At 47.2% G+C, this 18765-nt stretch overlaps 1 protein-coding gene across 2 annotated transcripts in view; it reads left to right on the plus strand.

Moving 5' to 3' along the window:
- The first annotated feature begins 719 nt into the window (after nt 1–719).
- The window catches only part of KIAA1958 (KIAA1958 ortholog), a 177223-nt gene continuing 159177 nt past the window's right edge, over nt 720–18765 (plus strand). Inside the window, exon 1 of one of the 2 annotated variants that reach the window (XM_051843064.2) lies at nt 720–1011. The gene's annotated coding sequence lies outside the window, so the exon portion shown is untranslated. The remainder of the gene's footprint in view (nt 1012–18765) is intronic. The other variant, XM_070055647.1, reaches the window with a different exon arrangement.

Consider the following 18765-nt stretch of genomic DNA (forward strand, 5'->3'; position numbering starts at 1 on the left):
ATCCAAGTGTTTGTTAGATAAATAAAGGCGGAGGATGGCGGCTGGGGTGGCGCATGTCCAGCCTCCCCTCTGTTGTGTGCCCGATGTACAGGAGCCCTAGTCTTAGCTGGCGAGTTCCAGGCGTTATTAAGCAGCCCGCTATCTCGGGGGAAACGAGAGTGCGTGTGTCGCAGTCGATGTTAGGTTAGGCACCTGCACAGGGCAGCGATGACCGTGCGTTGTATGTAGCGTGTAGGCAGGTGTTCTCGCACGTCCCTGGGTACAGAGGTGCACACCGTACCCTGTGTGATAACAGGTGTCGGCGCCCGAAGGGAGAAGACTCTGCTCCTTGCGTCCAGGAGGGGCTCCGCAAGGCAGCAGGGACCGTGGGCCCGGGGCGTGCGGGAGGAGCGGGAGCTGCACACCTCGGAACGCAGCGGGGATCGTGGGCTCCACACCTGTCCGTGCAGCGGGGATAAATCTCGTGCGCGCCGAGCGCGAGTGGCCCCGCAGCTCCGGCGCCAGCCAGCCGGGGCGCGCGTTGGCGCGGCGGGAGGGTCGGTCCGCAGCTCCTCCGGGCAGCGGCGACGGCGAGCTCGGTGCGTGTCGTAGGAGGTGTCGTTACACACTTCCTGTGGGTCCCGCCGACCACGGCGCGCTTCCGGTGCCGGCTGGAGCCCGGGGTCCGAGCCCCCGCCCCGCTCGCCGGCCCCGCCCGCGCCCCGCCCCCCGCCCCCCGCGCTCCGAGCCGGGCGCGCGGAGCCCGGGGCGCACGGAGCGGCGCGCGCCGGTCGGCCGAGCCAGGCTGGCGCCCCCGCCCCCCGGCCCGCGCCGCCGCCCGCCGTCCGCCCGCCGGGCGCCTTCCCTGCTCCGCCGGCCCGCGGTGCCCGGCCCTCCGGCCGCTCTCTTGCCGCCCGCCCGCCCCCCGCTCCGTCCCGCCCCGTCCAGCGCGCGCTGCCCGGCTCCCGCAGCCCCCCCCGCCCCCCACCGCGGCGCCCGCGTTCCTATGGACAGACGCACAGACACCTGCAGGTGGGTGAGAGCCCGCGCGCGGGGTGGCGACGGCCGCTTTGTGTGGGGGGCGGCCGCACCGTGACCCGGCTGAACCCTCCTTTTGTCTCCGCTTGCGGGCGGAGGGGGATCGCGGCGGGCTGGGGGCCGTGAGGGGGCGACGACCCTCGGCGGCCGCGCGGGCTCGGGAGCGGGGAGCGGCGAGCGGCGGCGGCTGTGGCTGTGAGGTGGCCCCCGCTCCTCCGGCCGGCCCGCCGCCCCGCGTCCCCGGTGGCCGCGCTGAGGGTCTGGCTCGCCCGCCGCGGCTCGGGGGGTCTGCTGGAGGTGGGCAGGAGGGCGGGAAGGAGGAAGAAAAGAGCCGCCCGCCCTAGTTTCCAAGTCTTGCGGTGGCGGAGAGACCGAGAGGCGGTGCGGGGCTGCGTCCGCCGGGGCGGGAGGCAGCCCGAGGTGCGTGTGGGGCGGGTGTGCAGGAACGTGCATCGCGCCGCTCAGTATTTATTGTTTCTAACGGAGGAGGGCTTTCTCCGGCCCGAGGCTCTTCCGCCCCCCAGCCCCTTCTGAGGCTGCGCGCAGTGGTTGGTGTTTGTTATCAAATAGATCAAGCGATGCAGTCCCCGGGGTAGAGGGAGGTTGGGCTGACCAACGGCGCATCAGAATCCAAGAGGGGTTTTGGTGTTCTGGTAGCTTCCTGTCTTATTTATTTATTTTTTTGTAAAGTTAAGTAGGGACATAGAGGGAGGAAAAAATGAACGTGGCTGTGCTTTTTACAATTGCATGTGTATATTTTGAAGTTTTGGGGTAAAGTTTCGGGTTTTTGCAGAGTCGTGAGGATTAGCACGGCAGAATCTTCTGCCTGTTAGATAAACAGTTCACAAGCGGCTCAGGTACTGACAGCTTCCATGGTGCAGGCTGTGTTGGAGCGCAAGAAACACTGATTTAGCTGTTCCCTTCTTGCTACAACCTTGCTTTCTGCCAGTTTAAGATCCGAGGTCTTTCAGGAACATAGGAAAACATCCGCGTTAGGACTGCGGGTGCGTGGTCCCCAGCGGGCTCCCTCTGTTTATGTGTTGCCTGTGTGTAAGCCAGCGGTTGAGTTGTCTCTGCTGGGTGGTGTTTTCTTGAAAAGTGTTGTAGGGTGACAGGTTTCATTGCTCTTATTTGATTAGCTAGCTAAGTTTTCTTACAGTTGCTATGTATTTGTATCTATTCAAATAATAAATGAAGCTGAGAAAGCACCCAGATTTTTACAGATCAGTTTTACAGATTCAGAATTTCTGATGCAGGTACATAGGGTGATCGCTTTGTATTAATCTCAGTCGGCTGCTCACTTCTGGAAACACTTGTTTTCTTTTTGCTTCTTGCCCACTGTGTGAGCATCTGTATTGACAAACTTAAGTCTGATGGTTACCAGATTCCTTTTTTAAAGTAAATTTAGGGGCACTCAGACAATTCTAACTGGATGTACAGCTGAATGTAGAAAGTGGAGACTTTTTTTTTTTAATTCTCATTTAAATTTGAAGAAAAACCTTGATGATGAAAAAAAAAACAAAAGTTAATTTAATTTCCATCAAACAAGAATAGCAATATGTAATTCAGTGCACTTTTATTTAGGCAAATTGATTTTTGTTATTATAAAAAGTTTAATAAGCTTAAAATAGTGGTTTTTTTCTAGGAGGAAAAAAATCTGAGAATCTTGCATTTTTGTAGTAACAGATTAATATCATTGCATGCCTACTTTTATTTAAAAGATTTATTTTATTTGCTTGAAAGGCAGAGTTAGGGGGAGAGAGAGAGGGAGGGAGAGACAGAGAGAGAGGTCTTCCATCGACTGGTTCACTCCCCAAATAGCCCTGGAGCTGATCCAGGATGAATCCAGGAGACAGGAGCTTCTTCTAGGTCTCCCACGTGGGTAACAGGGGCCCTCACACTTGGGTCATCATCTACTGCTTTTCCCAGGTGCATTAGCAGGGAGCTGGATTCAAAGTGGAGCAGCTGGGACTCGAACTGGAGCCTGTATGGGATGCCAGAGCTGCTGCCACCGGCCCTACATGCCTAATTTTATAAATGTTTAGAGTTTGCTTTTATGCACATTTTCCTGGAGGATGGTGCATCTAACAATGATCTCTCCAACCCCTTTGAGTTGATCAAATTTTATTAGTTCCTGCTATGACTTCTGATCCACATTAGGTAAATGACCTTAAACTGCCCAAAGGCCCACAGAGCTTAGTGTGTGGCTGGCTCTAAAAAGGTAGCCCCTTTGACCAGTGTTCATCTGCCTGAGAGGTATTGACATTTGCTCAGGCTTTGTCGTGAGTGGTCAAAGGGAGTTCTAGACCTCTGTGAGAATTCCAGCTCTTAGATACACATATTCTTCATCAGCTTTTGGAAATAAAAATGATGAAGCAACAAATTGAATAGCCTGTTTATGCATTTGCAAGGCTGTCAGTGATAGTGATAAGATTTTACAAAGAGTCACTGTGTAAACTAAACATTAACAGAGCGTGGCCTGTGTTGAGAATGGCTTTGGCAAAGTTGTACTTAACAGTTTTCTTGGATCATCAGTGCAGTGTCTTTGTGTGAGCTGGCTAAGAGATAACTCCTACTGTTTCTTTTCATTCTTTTTTTGACTCATGTAGATATTACTTTTTTGCTTCTTGTGTAATTAACAGTAATATCTTAGTGTAACCAGAAACATTCCAGAAATCCTTAAGTATTTTCAATTAATGTCCTTTTTGGTAAGCTGTTCAAGAAAGCTTATAAATTATTTTTCATGTTTGAAAATGTTTTCTGCTGCTTTTATATTATAACAAATGCTGCTTCTATAAAATTTGAATTTGTATAAAATTGGATTTTTAAATGCAGCTGTTTACCAATTTTATTTTTTCATATGACACTACGCTGTCCACAGTTAAACTTGATAGACATTAAGTCTACAGACTTACTAGCACTTTCCTGTTTATTAGTGCAATATCATTAGTGGAAATTTAAAATGGCCACTTTGTATTAACTGGAACCTTCAAATGACTGGTATTAGCATAAGTAATAATCAAACAGAAAGCTGAAGATTAGCAGTTTCACTCTCTAGTACAGCTCTGTGACTTTCCCTGCCGTTCTTTGTAGCCTGGTGGGGAAGCTGGCCTGACTGGGAGGGATGTGGACAATAACCTCTCATTCCAGCCTTTATCATCCTGCCTTGTTTAAGAGCAGCACGGACCCATGCGGCTCACCAAAAATGCAGAATTCGTTCTTGGATTAATATTCTGGTACCAGATGTATGAGGCTGGCTCTGAAGAAGCTTTTTCTCTTAAATACTGTCAAAAATAGAGAAGCTGAAGATTGGAGAGAAGCCATTTATTTTGAACAGTTTATTTTATGACAGTTTGTGTTTGTAAAGAAACCTGCTCGTAATATTGACTTAAGAGATCTACACAGTTGTCCATAGAAGCCCCATGGGTTTCTTTTTCTCCTTTAGAAAACTTTCCATAGAGCTTAACTCTTAGGTGATACTTCTTGACTTGGCTGCTGATTAGTGGATTTATGGACTTTATTTACCAGCGTGATTGGAGAATTCTTTTGCTCCACTGAAATTGCACTCTGCCTGTGCTCTGGTTCGTTTCCTAGGTAACAAATGCACTGCATAGATTCCATAATGAGGACTGTGGTTGGCTACTTACTGTGTAAATTTTGCTGTTTGGTAAAGCTTAGTTTCAAATTCAAATAAAGGTCAAGAAACTAAAAGTAGTGAAACTGTACATTTTTGAATTTTATTTTGTATCCAGTGCCAACAAAGTGTAACATGCTTTTCTGGAGAAAGGCAAATTGTACAGCAGCATTCAAGTTTGTTTTGCAAAGTCTTATGCTTAATCAGTTGGAGAATTTTTCACTCTTTCGTACTGATAATGCTAATGACTCTAGTGACAAAGAGGATATTTCCGAAACATGTGATTGCACTTGCAAATAATATGGGAAGCAAAGGTCTGTGGTCTAGGATATCTGATATTTTTATACCAGAAGGAAAGTATATATGAGTATGTCCCAAAAGAAAAATTATACAACTTCATGTGAAATACAACTTTTGACTACTTTTTTTTTTTTTTTTGACAGGCAGAGTGGACAGTGAGAGAGACAGAAAGGTCTTCCTTTTGCTGTTGGTTCACCCTCCAATGGCCGCCGTGGCCAGCGCGCTGCGCTGATCTGATGGCAGGAGCCAGGTGCTTCTCCTGGTCTCCCATACGGGTGCAGGGCCCAAGCACTTGGGCCATCCTCCACTGCACTCCCTGGCCACAGCAGAGAGCTGGCCTGGAAGAGGGGCAACCGGGACAGAATCCGGCACCCCGACCGGGACTAGAACCCGGTGTGCCGGCGCCACAAGGCGGAGGATTAGTCTAGTGAGCTGCGGCGCCGGCCAACTTTTGACTACTTTAAGACGGGAGGTTAAAATGTTTAGGAAACTTGAGTGGGAGTTTGGAATAGCTGTTAAGTTGCCTGTGTCACATGGCAGGAGTGCTTGGATTGGAGTCCTGGCTTTGTTCCCAATTCCAGCTTCCTGCTAATGCCAGCACTGAGGAGCAGCAGGTGATGGCCCCAAGTACTTGGGTCCTTGCCATCCATGTGGGACACCAGGTTGAGTTCCTGCCTGCTGTTCAGCCTAGCCTAGTCCTGGCTGTTGCTGGTATTTGGCTAGTGAAGCTAGGAAAGGGAAGATGTGTGTTTTTTTTTTTTTCCTCACTCTTTATCTCTGCCTCTCAAAAATTTTTAAAAACTTTAAGAAACTTTTAAACATGTTAACAGTGCTCAATGCGTGTTTGCTCTAGTTTTTTTTTTTTTTTTTTTTCCTTCTCCTTCTGCTCTGCCTGAACTTTGGCTGGCATGAACACCAGGGAATGGGTTCACCCTCTATAGCTGCAGGTTAGAGAATGCCTATCCCCTCCACCTTCCTTTTCCCTTGAACCTGTGGCCTCTGCAGTTCCACATGCAGGGCAAAAAGTGATAGGTGTGAAATTGTGAAATTGCTAGGGCTTATTATCTTTTTTTTTTTGAAAAAAGAAATCTGCAAAGAACCAGAATTCCATTCAAACCTATTGCAAGTATGTTTTTGCTTGATGCCTGGTAATGTTTTTATTTGTTAATCTTCAAGGATTCTGTGAGCTGAAACATCAGGAGAAAATATGCACAGCCCTTTTTAATTCCAGAGAATTGCCCAGAGTTGCCTCCATTATTTTTTCTTTGCTTGGCCAGATTTTTTAAATTTATTTTTTAAACTATTTATTTATTTATTTGAAAGGCAGAGTTACAGAGAGGCCGAGGCAGAGACAAAGAGGTCTTCCATCTGCTGGTTCACTCCCCAATTGGGCGCAGTGTCCAATGCTGCGCCGATCTGGAACCAGGTGCCAGGAGCTTCCTCTGGGTCTTCCCACATGGGTGCAGGGGCCTCTACTGCTTCCAGACCATAGCAGAGAGCTGGATCGGAAGTGGAGCAGCTGGAACTCTGTCTGACCAGTGTTCATATGGGATGCCGGCACTGTAGGTGGTGGCTTTAGCCGCTAGGCCATAGCGCCGGGCCCCTAGATTGTTTTTAATTATTATTTACCTTTGGGTTAAGTTTTTTTTTCAGGCATCCGATACATCAGTTGTCTTTTCCTTCTTTATTTTCCTGGAAATGACACCTTTTCTGCCTTTTTTAATTGCAAATATTTTGTCCCATCAGTTTCTTCTTACATTTTCCTTTGAAAATATTTATTAAAAATTTTTAATGAAACACATTTTTAAAAAAGATGCATTTATTTATTTTGAAAGAGTTACAGAGAGAGAGAGAGAGAGAGACAAAGAGAGATCTTCTGCTGGTTCACTCCCCAGATGGCTGTAACAGCCAGAGCTGGGTCAGGCTGAAGCCAGGAGCCAGGAGTCTCCCACGTGGGTGGCAGGGGCCCAAACACTTGGACCATCCTCGTCGCTTTTCCCAGGCCATGAGCAGGGAGCTGGATCAGACATGGAACAGGTAGGACTCGGAATGGTGCCCTGAAATGGGAAGTCGGCTTTGCAGCTCAACCTGCTCAGCCACGACTCTGGCTCCCCTTCTTGGCTTTGGAATGGTAGTCTCCCTCAGGTGTCTGCACAGGGTCTTCCCTCTGTGCCGGTCTGGGTCCTCATCTCCTAAAGAACTTCAGTCACAGTGACGAGGGCCCCTGGTATGGCTTCATTGGAGCTCATTTAAAGAGCCTGTCTCCAAATGCAAGTCACGTATGGAGGAATTTGGGGCTAGGCCTTGAAGAGATGGACTGGAAGAAGACACAATTCAGCCCATAACCCAGCCTCTCCCCATGCTCATCACCTTTCATACACACACAGATACTTCATAGGTGTGATTGTATAGCAGTTTTGTCTTTCATGTCTTTTCTTTAAAAAAAATTTACTTTTTTTTTTTTTGTCTTTGAAGATTTATTTATTTGAAAGGCAGTGTTAGCGAGAGAGGGAGATACCCATCTTCTGTCTACTGGCTCACTATCCACGTGGCTGCAATGGTCAGGGCTGGGCCAGGCTGAAGCTGAGAGTCAGGAGCTCCATCCAGGTCTCCCACGTGGGTGGCAGGGGCCCAAGCACTTGGACCATCTCCCGCTGCCCTCCCAGGCATGTCAGTAGGGAGCTGGATCAGAAGCGGAGCAGCTAGGACTTGAACCAGTGCCCATATGAGAGGTCTTCCGTCCGTTTGTTCATTCCCCATATGGCCGCAACAGCTGGAGCTGCACCTATCTGAAGCCAGGAGCCAGGAGCTTCTTCTGGGTCTCCCACGCAGGTGTACGGGCCCAAGGATCTGGGCCATCCTCTACTGCCTTCCCAGGCCACAGCAGAGAGCTGGATCAGAGGAGGAGCAGCTGGGACTAGAAGTGGCGCCCATATGGGATGCCAGCACTGCAGACGGTAGTTTTACCTGCTATGCCACAGCACTGGCCCCTCCCATGTCTTTCTTATTCTGTTGTTTTGTCACTGGGTACCAGGTCCCAAATACAGAGCACTGTGATCAACTCTATATGCTATTGAAAATAGCTAACATAGGCAAGAGCTTTCTTTTTTCACTCTTGAAATTTATTTTTAAAAAAGATTTGTTTATTTATTTATTTGAAAGGTAGAATTACAGAGAGGCAGCAGCGGGGGTTGGGAGGAGCGGAGAAAGTCTTATATCTGCTGGTTCAGCCAGAGCTGAGCCTGTCTGAAGCCAGCAGCCAGGAGCTTCTTCCAGGTCTCCTACGCGGGTGCAGAGGCCCAAGGACTTGGGTCATCTTTTACTGCTTTCCCAGGCCATAGCAGAGAGCTGGATCGGAAGTGGAGCAGCTGGAACTCGAACTGGTGCGCATAAGGGATGCTGGCACTGCAGGTGGCGGTTTTACCCATTGTGTCACAGTGCTGGCCCCATAAAATTAATTATTTTTAAATGTTTTATTTTGAATGGCTTAAAGAAGAATATTCTTAATACTGTAATTGCTTTGGAAAACTAGAGAATATCAGTGTGGCCATACTGAATGGCAGTGCTAATGGTGTTGCTTTCTTGTGATTTCTGAGGATGAGTTCCTTGTGGTTATCTGCTTCAGGCATTGGTCTTGCTGTTTTCATGGTAAGTTATCTACTATCCTGATCATTTCACACATTCCTGAACCTGAACCTGGTATCCTGCCAGGATTACCAGCTGTGCATATTTACTCAATAGTCTCTAAATGTTTCACCTTTGGCATAACCCCAAACTTACTATCTCCCTCTTGAAATCTGTGACTTCCTTTATGCAAGGGATCTTCAAAAAGTTCACGGAGGGGCCGGTGCCGCGGCTCACTAGGCTAATCCTCCACCTAGCGGCGCCGGCACACCGGGTTCTAGTCCCGGTCGGGGCACCGGATTCTGTCCCGGTTGCCCCTCTTCCAGGCCAGCTCTCTGCTGTGGCCAGGGAGTGCAGTGGAGGATGGCCCAAGTGCTTGGGTCCTGCACCCCATGGGAGACCAGGAAAAGCACCTGGCTCCTGGCTCCTGCCATCGGATCAGCGCGGTGTGCCGGCCGCAGCGCGCCGGCCGCGGCGGCCATTGGAGGGTGAACCAACGGCAAAGGAAGACCTTTCTCTCTCTGTCTCTCTCTCTCACTGTCCACTCTGCCTGTCAAAAAAAAAAAAAAAAAAAAAAAAAAAAAGTTCACGGAGGGTAGGGATTGAGATACCACTTGGGACACCTGCATTCCACATTGCAGTGCCAGGGTTTTAGTCCTGGTTCTGCTCCCTATTGGAATGTACCCTGGGAGATAACAGATGATGTAGTAGTTGGGTCCCTATCACCCTCAAGGAAGATCTGGATTGAGCTCCTGGCTCCTGGCTCCTGGCTCCTGGCTCCTGGTTGCTGGTTTTGGCCTGGCCCAGCCTTGACTGTAGCAGGTATTTTTATTTTTTTTTTATTTTTTTTATTTTTTTTTAATTTTTGACAGGCAGAGTGGACAGTGAGAGAGAGACAGAGAGAGAAAGGTCTTCCTTTTGCCGTTGGTTCACCCTCCAATGGCCGCCGCTGCAGCCGGCGCACCGCGCTGATCCGATGGCAGGAGCCAGGAGCCAGGTGCTTTTCCTGGTCTCCCATGGGGTGCAGGGCCCAAGCACCTGGGCCATCCTCCACTGCACTCCCTGGCCATAGCAGAGAGCTGGCTTGGAAGAGGGGCAACCGGGACAGAATCCGGCACCCCGACCGGGACTAGAACCCGGTGTGCCGGCGCCGCAAGGTGGAGGATTAGCCTATTGAGCCATGGCGCCGGCCTTGTAGCAGGTATTAATTAGGATAATAAACCAGATGGGAGATAGCGGTCTCTGTCTTGCTATTTCCCTTTCAGATGAATTAAAACAAAATAATGGAAAAATCATATTATGAAAACTATGCAGGGATTCCAAAACTTTTTGTTCCAAAATAAACATATCTTTTAATTCTATTTTCCACAAACTTATGAAGTACCCTTTTATACCCTAGTTCAGTGAATGATCCCATCTGCCACCTATTTTTCCAGTCTGGAAATTAGGATTTATGTGTTATTCCCTCCTCATTCTCAATCCCATTTTCTATACACACTCAAGCCCCCAGGTCAGTAAGTTGTTACTCCCTAAGATTTCTCAGTTCTGTCTGTTCACCCCTATGAATCACATCCTTCTCTATTAACTTGGCATTAATCGTCATTCTACAGTTGAATATATTCAGTGTGCAACACAAGTCCTTAGGATAGTTTCTGTAATCATTATTCAGTAATCTGAAGTTTTTTGAATCCTCATACATGGCTCATGTGAAAAATATCCTGAGTTTCAAATTTACAGTTACTTATCTTTGGCTTTTGTACTTGAAGGGCAGTTTGGTTGACTAAAATTACTTTTTTTTTTTTTTTTGACAGAGTGGATAGTGAGAGAGAGAGACAGAGAGAAAGGTCTTCCTTTGCCGTTGGTTCACCCTCCAATGGCCGCCACGGCCGGCGCACCGCGCTGATCCAATGGCAGGAGCCAGGAGCCAGGTACTTCTCCTGGTCTCCCATGGGGCGCAGGACCCAAGCACTTGGGCCATCCTCCACTGCACTCCCGGGCCACAGCAGAGAGCTGGCCTGGAAGAGGGGCAACCGGGACAGAATTCGGCACCCCTACCGGGACTAGAACCCGGTGTGCCGGCGCTGCAGGAGGATTAGCCTACTGAGCCGCGGCGCCGGCCTGACTGAAATTACTTGTACATGGGGCTGGTGCTGTGGTGTAGTAGGTTAAGCCTTCACCTCTGGTGCTGGCATCCCTGTGGTCGCTGGTTCGAGTCCCAGTTGCCCAACTTCCTATCCAGCTTCCTGCTAATAGTCTGGGAGAGCAGAGGAAGATGGCCCCTGAGCCCATGCAGTTATCTTCTTTTTATCTGTTAGCCCCTTTAATGCCCCTTGTGTTACAGGAGGGTTATATTGCAATAAATTCATTGTAAGTTGAAATTTTTTTTTTTTTTTGACAGGCAGAGTGGACAGTGAGAGAGAGAGACAGAGAGAAAGGTCTTCCTTTGCCGTTGGTTCACCTTCCAATGGCCGCCGCGGCTGGCGCGCTGCGGCCGGCGCACCGCGCTGATCCAATGGCAGGAGCCAGGAGCCAGGTGCTTTTCCTGGTCTCCCATGAGGTGCAGGGCCCAAGCACTTGGGCCATCCTCCACTGCACTCCTGGGCCACAGCAGAGAGCTGGCCTGGAAGAGGGGCAGCTGGGACAGAATCCGGCGCCCCGACCGGGACTAGAACCCGGTGTGCCGGCGCCGCTAGGCGGAGGATTAGCCTAGTGAGCAGCGGCGCCGGCCCGAAAATTTTATAAGTTAGAAATGGTTTAATATGTCCAACCTGAAGAACGTCATATTTAGCTGCACGTTACCTGCAGACTATCAGTTGTTTACCCTTGTGATGTGTGGCTGAGTGACTGGGAGTAGCAGCTCGCCGCCCGGCATTCTGAGAGGTTATCATACCGCCTATGGTTCGCTCAGCAAAGAGCAGAATTCAAAGTATAGTTTCTCCTGAATGCTTATTGCTTTTGTACTGTTGTAAAATTTTAAAAAATAGTTGAACTATTCTAAAGTGAGGTCTGTCTGTGGTTTTCATTGTATCCATTGAGTCTAGTGTTGCTTCTAGTTTTGTCTTCCTGAGCTTTTTTGCTTTCTAGTCTGTCCTGAGCTCTGTCAGTTTTCTTTGTACATTCTTTTGTTATCTGGTCGATCTTGATTTTTAGTTTGTCTGTTTTTGATGTATGTAGTTCTTGTCTTTGAGATTCTATAATTTTCTTAGTTTCTTTTAATTCATTTTGAAACATGTTAAAGTCTCATTTGCTTTATGGTCATGTTTTTGTAATGTGCCTTTATTGGTTATGCAAGCATTTGCTTTTTTTTTTTTTTTAAGATTTATTTATTTATTTGAAAGAGTTACACAGAGAGAGAAGGAGAGACAGAGAGAGAAAGAGAGAGAGAGATTCTCCATTAGCCGAAGCCAGGAGCCAGGAGCAGCTTCTGGGTTCCCCCCCATGTGGGTGCAGGGGCCCAAGGACTTAGGCCATCTTCTACTGCTTTCCCAGGCCATAGCAGAGAGCTGGATTGGAGGTGGAGCAGTCAGGTCTTGAACCGGCAGCTATATTGGATGCTGGCACTGTAGGTGGTGGCTTTACCTACTATGCTACAGCACTGGCCCCACTGCTTTTTCTGTTTTGAAAAGATTTATTGGGGCCGGTGCTGTGGCTTACTTGGTTGATCTTCTGCCTGTGGCGCTGACATCCCATGTGGGCACTGAGTTCTGGTCCCGGTTGCTCCTCTTCCAGTTCAGCTCTCTGCTGTGGCCCCAGAGGGCGTTGGAGGATGGCCCGGGTGCTTGGGCCCCTGCACCTGCATGGGAGACCAAAGAGAGGCGCCTGGCTCCTGGCTTCAGATTGGCACAGCGCTGGTCGGGGCGGCCATTTGGGGGGTGAGCCAGCGGAGGGAAGACCTTTCTCTCTCTCTCTCTCTCACTGTCTGTAACTCTGTCAAATTAAAAAAAAAAAAAGATTTATTTATTTGGAAGGCCGAGAGAGAGAGAGAGAGAGAGAGAGAGAGAGATCCTCCATCTGCTGGTTCAGAGAGAGAGAGAGAGAGAGAGAGAGAGAGAGATTTTCCATCTGCTGGTTCACTCCAAAAATGCCCATAACACCTGGGGCTAGACCAGGCCAAAGTAAGGAGGCAAGAACTCCAGCTGGATGTCCTAGATGGTGGCAGACCCAAGTGCGTGCTGTCATCTTCTGCCTCCCAGGTGCATTAGCAGGAAGCTGGATCAGAAGCACAAGGAGCTGGGACTAGAACCACTCTTTTTGCTTATTTTTAGTATTTCTTTTTCTCTTGTTCATGTTTAAATTGAGAAATTTGTCTGGACTTTAGGAAAAGGTTCCTGTGAGAGAGGTAGGGAAGGGCAAGGCATTTTTTTTCCCAGTTTCCAGGTTTGAAAAATCTCCTTTGTTGCTTATATGAAGTGTTTTAAAAGAATGCCACTCAGTAAAAATGAAAATGAAGTACCATCATGTACCCACCAGAATAAATGAAAAGGATGAAAAATACCAAGTGTTGTTGAGAATGTTGAGTAATTAGGTTCCCCCTGCCCTGCTTGTTGGAAATATCAGTTGGTATGGAAATGTAAACCAGTATGAGCAATCTGCAAAGCTGTTTAGCAGTACCTACTAGGGCAGAACGAGCATATCCTTTGACCCAGTGCCCAGCAAAATATACTAGAATGTTAACGACACTATTTGTAATAGCCCCAAACAGAATCTGCCTGAATGACCACCAGTATAATAGGTGGTAGACTGTTACATTGCTGCCCCCGAACAGATCACGTCTCCTCCTATCTGTATCCTGAGTTGTCCTCTTCATCTGTGAGTCAGATTTGGGCCAGTCCGATGTTAACAAGCACTGTGCAGACAGAGGCTTGATAAACGCTTAGGGGGGTGCGGGGTCATGTTGGCCCGATGCCACTGTCTGAGGACGTGCGGGACTCAGAGCAGTCTCATGGAAGGGGACTGAGGCACCCCCTGATGAGTAGTACTTACCCGCCAAGCCTGTCTGCCAGGCAACCCTGACCTTCCAGCTTAGCTGACTTGACAGCTAAAAACAGACACACGAACAAGGTGAAGCTGGGGAGAGATCACCCAGAAAACCACGGAACTCTGAGAAATCAGGAATCCCTAAGCTGTCAGGTGGTTTGTTACAGAACGTATTAAACTGATTAGACTGGATAAATACATTTGGGTGTATTGACTGTGTGGAATACTGTAGAGCCGTGAGGACGAGAGTCCACGGCTGCATGCTGTGGAATGTGTGAATCTCACAGACATACTGAGCTGAAGAAACCAGAGACAGAATTCTCAGTGGATGGCCCCTTGTCTGTGGAGTCCATCAGCAGCCAGAATAGTGGTCCCTTCAGGGGAACAGCGACTAGAAAGGAGAAAGAGTAGGCGTCTGGGGTGCCGGAGAGGCCCCGTCCCTGATCTGGCCACTGGCTGCACGCTCTCATACGTGTGCTCTGTGAGCTGTGCAATGTCAGCAGAATGTCCGCAGCCCTTTCTGCCCTTTGCTGATTGTGTATTATGCTTCAGTGCAAAGAAAAAGGAGTGACCTTTTTTATGTGATGGGCTCTGAGATTGGCCTCTTTCGGACGTCGCTTTTATGCCCACTCACACGTCTGTCTTGTCACAGTTTTTTCTCTGGTCTGTTAGTAGGGCCCTGTGATCCTGCAGTCTCCCCCAGGCGCCTGAGAGGCAGTTAGGGCTGTTCCTAGGTACAGCTGCAGCTAAGTGGAGTTCCTTCATTTGAGGGTCATTTTTGAACCTTTCTTGTATCTCAGCTCTTTAAATAGCAGAACTCCCTTTTTCTCCCCTTACCTGCCCAGTTGCTCATCCTGGGGGGGTCCTATTTTTGTGGGTGTTTAAGCTCTGCTTGCTTATCTGGTGTTCACGGTGCTACCTTATCACCTAATTTTGTTGAACATCTTTGTCTGTTGTTATCGTGGGTGCCCCGTGTGTGTGTGTGTGCGTGTGTGTGTGTGTTTGTCCACTGAGATAATTGTAACTTCACTTGCAGCTGTAAGATAGGATACAGAGAAATTTCCTCCAGTAATAACATTTTGCAAAACTGTAACATAACCACCAAGATACTGTTGATGGGCTGAATTGTATTCCCTCCAAATTCAGATGTTACAGCGTTACCCACCCTCCCTCCCCCCCCACCTCAGAACGTGACTACAGATGTGGCCTTTACAACGATGACCAAGGTGAGAACAACATTATGATGAGCTCTAATACAGTCTGACTGATGGCTGCATAAAGGAGGACAGTAGGACACACAAAGAGGCACAGGGATGTGTACACACTGGGGAGATTGGGTGAGGACGCAGTGGGAAGGTGGCCATCTACAAGCCAAGGACAGGGGCTTCAGAAGAAACCAGACCTGCCAGTGCCTTGGTCTTGGATTTCTAGCCTAGACAACTGTGAGGAAGTAAGGATCTGTTGTATAGGCACGCAGTCTGCAGTGCTCTGTTATGGTAGCCTTAGCTAGTATCTTGACTTTGATGGGATCTCCCACTCTTTCCCATTTCCCATTTCCCAGTACTGGGTGTGTGTGTGTGGTGTTGCTAGATTCAGCAGTTTTAGCATCTGTTTAGGTTCGTGTTTCTACCATCTCCTGTATCCCCACACCCTGCCACCCTACCCCTAACCTCTGACAACCATTAATCAGTCCTCCATTAATGATATTTTGTTTTTTAAAACAATGTTACATAAAGGGGATCATTCAGTATATAACTTTTTTTTTTTTTTTTTTTTTTTTAGATTTTTATTTATTTGACAGGTAGAGTTACAGACTGTGTGAGAGAGAGGCAGAGAGAAAGATCTTCCCTCCGCTGGTTCATTCCCCAAGTGGCTGCAAGGGCCAGAGTTGCGCCAATCCGAAGCCAGGAGCCAGGTGCTTCTCCTGGTCTCCCATGCAGGTGCAGGGCCCCAAGCACTTGGGCCATCCTCCACTGCCTTCCCAGGCCACAGCAGAGAGCTGGACTGGAAGAGGAGCAACCGGGACTAGAACCCGGCGCCCATATGGGATGCCAGCGCCGCAGGCAGAGGATTAACCTAGTGCGCCCCGGCTCCGGCCCCTGGTGTATAACTTTTTGTGATTGCTTTTTTTGTTCATCATAGCTCTCTGGAAATTCATCTAGCTTGTTGCATCTGTCAGTAGTTTGTTCCTTTTTATTGCTGAGTAGTAATCCATGGTTTACCATGGTTTGTTCAGTCATTCAACTGTTGAAGGTCATCTGGGCGTATTTCAATTCTTGACTTTTACAAATGTAGCTGCTGTGAACATTTTTTTTTTTTAAAGATTTATTTATTTGAAAGACAGAGTTACAGAGAGAGAGGTAGAAATAGAAAGGTCTTCCATCCGCTGCTCCACTCCCCAAATGGCCGCAACGGCCAGAGCTGCACCGATCCGAAGCCGGGAGCTTCTTATGCGTCTCCCACATGGGTGCAGGGGCCCAAACACTTGGACCATCTTCTGCTTTCCCAGGCCACAGCAGAGAGCTGAATCGGAAGAGGAGCAGCCAAGACTAGAACCGGCACCCATATGGGATGCCAGCGCTTCAGGCCAGGGCGTTAACTCGCTGCACCACAGCATTGGCCCCAACTATGAACATTTATGTACAAGTTTTGGCATGAACGTAAGTTTTCATTTCTCTGGGATATGTACTCAAGAGTATTAATTGCTAGATTATATAGTAATTGCATGTTTAGTTTTAAAATAACTGCCCAAACTTTTCAAGAGTGACTGTACCTTTTTATAATTTCATTTATTTATTTAAAAATTTTATTATTTGAAACTAGAGAGACAGATACAGATGGTGAGAGGTCTTCCATCCACTGGTTTACTTTCCAAATTCCCACAGCAGCTGGGTCTGGCACTCTGATATAGAATGTAGACATTCTAAGCATTTTTTAAAGATTTATTTATTTGATCCAAGTACTTGAGCTATCACCTGCTACCTCCCAGGGTACACATTAGCAGGAAGCTGGATTGGAAGCAGGGCTGGGACTGAAACCCAAACACTCTGATACGGCATGTAGGCATAATCTCGGTGCCCAATGCCTGTACTTCCTTGGTGTTGTCACTGTTTTAATTGTATTTATTCTAGTGGATATTTAGTAATACCTCATTTGCATTCTAATTTGCATTTCCCTAATAACTATCGAATAGCTTTCCATGTGCTTATTTGGCAGCTGTGAGTGTATTCTGATCTGTGAAATATGTCTTTACATTCTTTTGCCCATTTTGTAATTGGAGTTTAAAGAAAATTTATTTCTCATTTTATTTGAAAGGCAGAGAGACAGAAACGGAGAGATCTGTAGTCTGCTGGCTCATTTCCCAAATGCCTGCAGCATCCAAGCCTGGGCCAGGCTGGAGCCAGGGAGTGGGTGAATCAGGAGCAGGTGGATCCCACGTGGGCGGTAGGGACCAAACTACTGGAGTCGTCTCCATAGCCTGCTTTCTCTCAGGACGCACAGAAGGAGGGAGTTGGAGTCTGAAGTGTAGGTGGGACTCCTGGTGCACACTTAAGTATGGTTTTTTTTGTTATCTTGGGAAATTTTTTTTTCTTATGATTGAAGGGGACAAATATTGGGGTAGGTAAGAAAAAGTAAGATATGCAAAGATTAGGATATGTAATCTATTTATTAGCTGTTTTTCCAGTTCATTTGCTGTAAAACCTAGTGATAATCCACTGTTTTTTAGGGAGTTTAATTCTTTTATAAATTGCCCAGACTGTTAACATTTTCATAACAGTTCTGGTTCAGTAATTCACTTTACTTAATTGGCATCTTAAGAAAGCAAGAAGGCCGGCGCTGCACTCAACAGGCTAATCCTCCGCCTTGCGGCGCCGGCATACCGGGTTCTAGTCCGGGTCGGGGCGCCAGATTCTGTCCCGGTTGCCCCTCTTCCAGGCCAGCTCTCTGCTGTGGCCAGGGAGTGCAGTGGAGGCTGGCCCAGGTGCTTGGGCCCTGCACCCCATGGGAGACCAGGAGAAGCACCTGGCTCCTGCCTTCGGATCAGCGCGGTGCGTCGGCCGCGGCGGCCATTGGAGGGTGAACCAACGGCAAAAGGAAGACCTTTCTGTCTTTCTCTCTCTCACTGTCCACTCTGCCTGTCAAAAAAGAAAGCAAGGAGCTCTACATTGGTGGATTTCCCATACCACCAAAGTTTATCTCCTGGACAAACTTAAGATTTTATTAAGTTTTGTAAAAATGTTCCCCATAATGTAGTGGAAGTAAAAGTAGCAGTCAGTTGGTTTTGGAAATCTTCCAAAGTAATTCTTTGCTGGTATATGGATGAATCCAAGCAGATACAGGGACATTTTCAAAAAAATTGTCCCCCCCTTCCTGGAAAATTGTCAGTTTTTTTTCCACCTTTGAAGTTTTACAGCTTTTGACCAGTTTTCCAAAGCCAATTCAAGAAAGGATCAATTCATCCAGCTGTCAAATTCATCAAGTTTATTAATTTTCTAAAATCTCTTTTAAACAGCCTTTGAAGATTTCTGTGAAATTTTAGCTGAGGGTATTCTCCTTCTGCCTTCACAGCAGTCTTGTAAGGCATATTCTGCTTTTGAAAGCTAAGCATCCTTTGATGGTATAATCTTATAAATATTTTCCTCTTGAAGATAGTCAATGAATATGAATATATTCAATGAAGAGTATATACTGTTATGAGTAATATTCTGCTATGAATGTATTTCGCTTATGAATATATCTGGTATGTGAATATCTTCTTGATATGTATATATTCTTAAATTCTTTTCTGGCCAACTGGCTGCCTTCTTTCTGGCAGGCAAAAGTCTTATCCACAAAGTATATTTCTGTGTACATGTCTCTAATGATCTGTTTGTGTACCGATAAGATGGAAAATGTATACTTGCAATTAATGAAGTAATTGTATCAGAAGTTCATAGTTTTTCCTATTAAAATTATTTTTGGTGTCAAAAATTCATCCTCTTGATTTGCTTAATACCTTTTTAGCTAATGTCTTCCTGTTAGTCATCCAAATAGATATGTTATTTAACTTTTTGTAAGAGCAAATTATTGACCTGAGAAATAAGCATTTCTTCACACAGGCTGAATGTGATAAACAATATTTTTGTTGAAAATGAAATAATAATAATAATGAAATACTGTAGTTCTATATAATTTTTTAAAAGTTTTTTTTTTATTTTATTTTACTTGAAAGT

Source organism: Oryctolagus cuniculus, chromosome 1 (assembly GCF_964237555.1).
Source record: "Oryctolagus cuniculus chromosome 1, mOryCun1.1, whole genome shotgun sequence".
Taxonomy (NCBI): Eukaryota; Metazoa; Chordata; class Mammalia; order Lagomorpha; family Leporidae; genus Oryctolagus; species Oryctolagus cuniculus.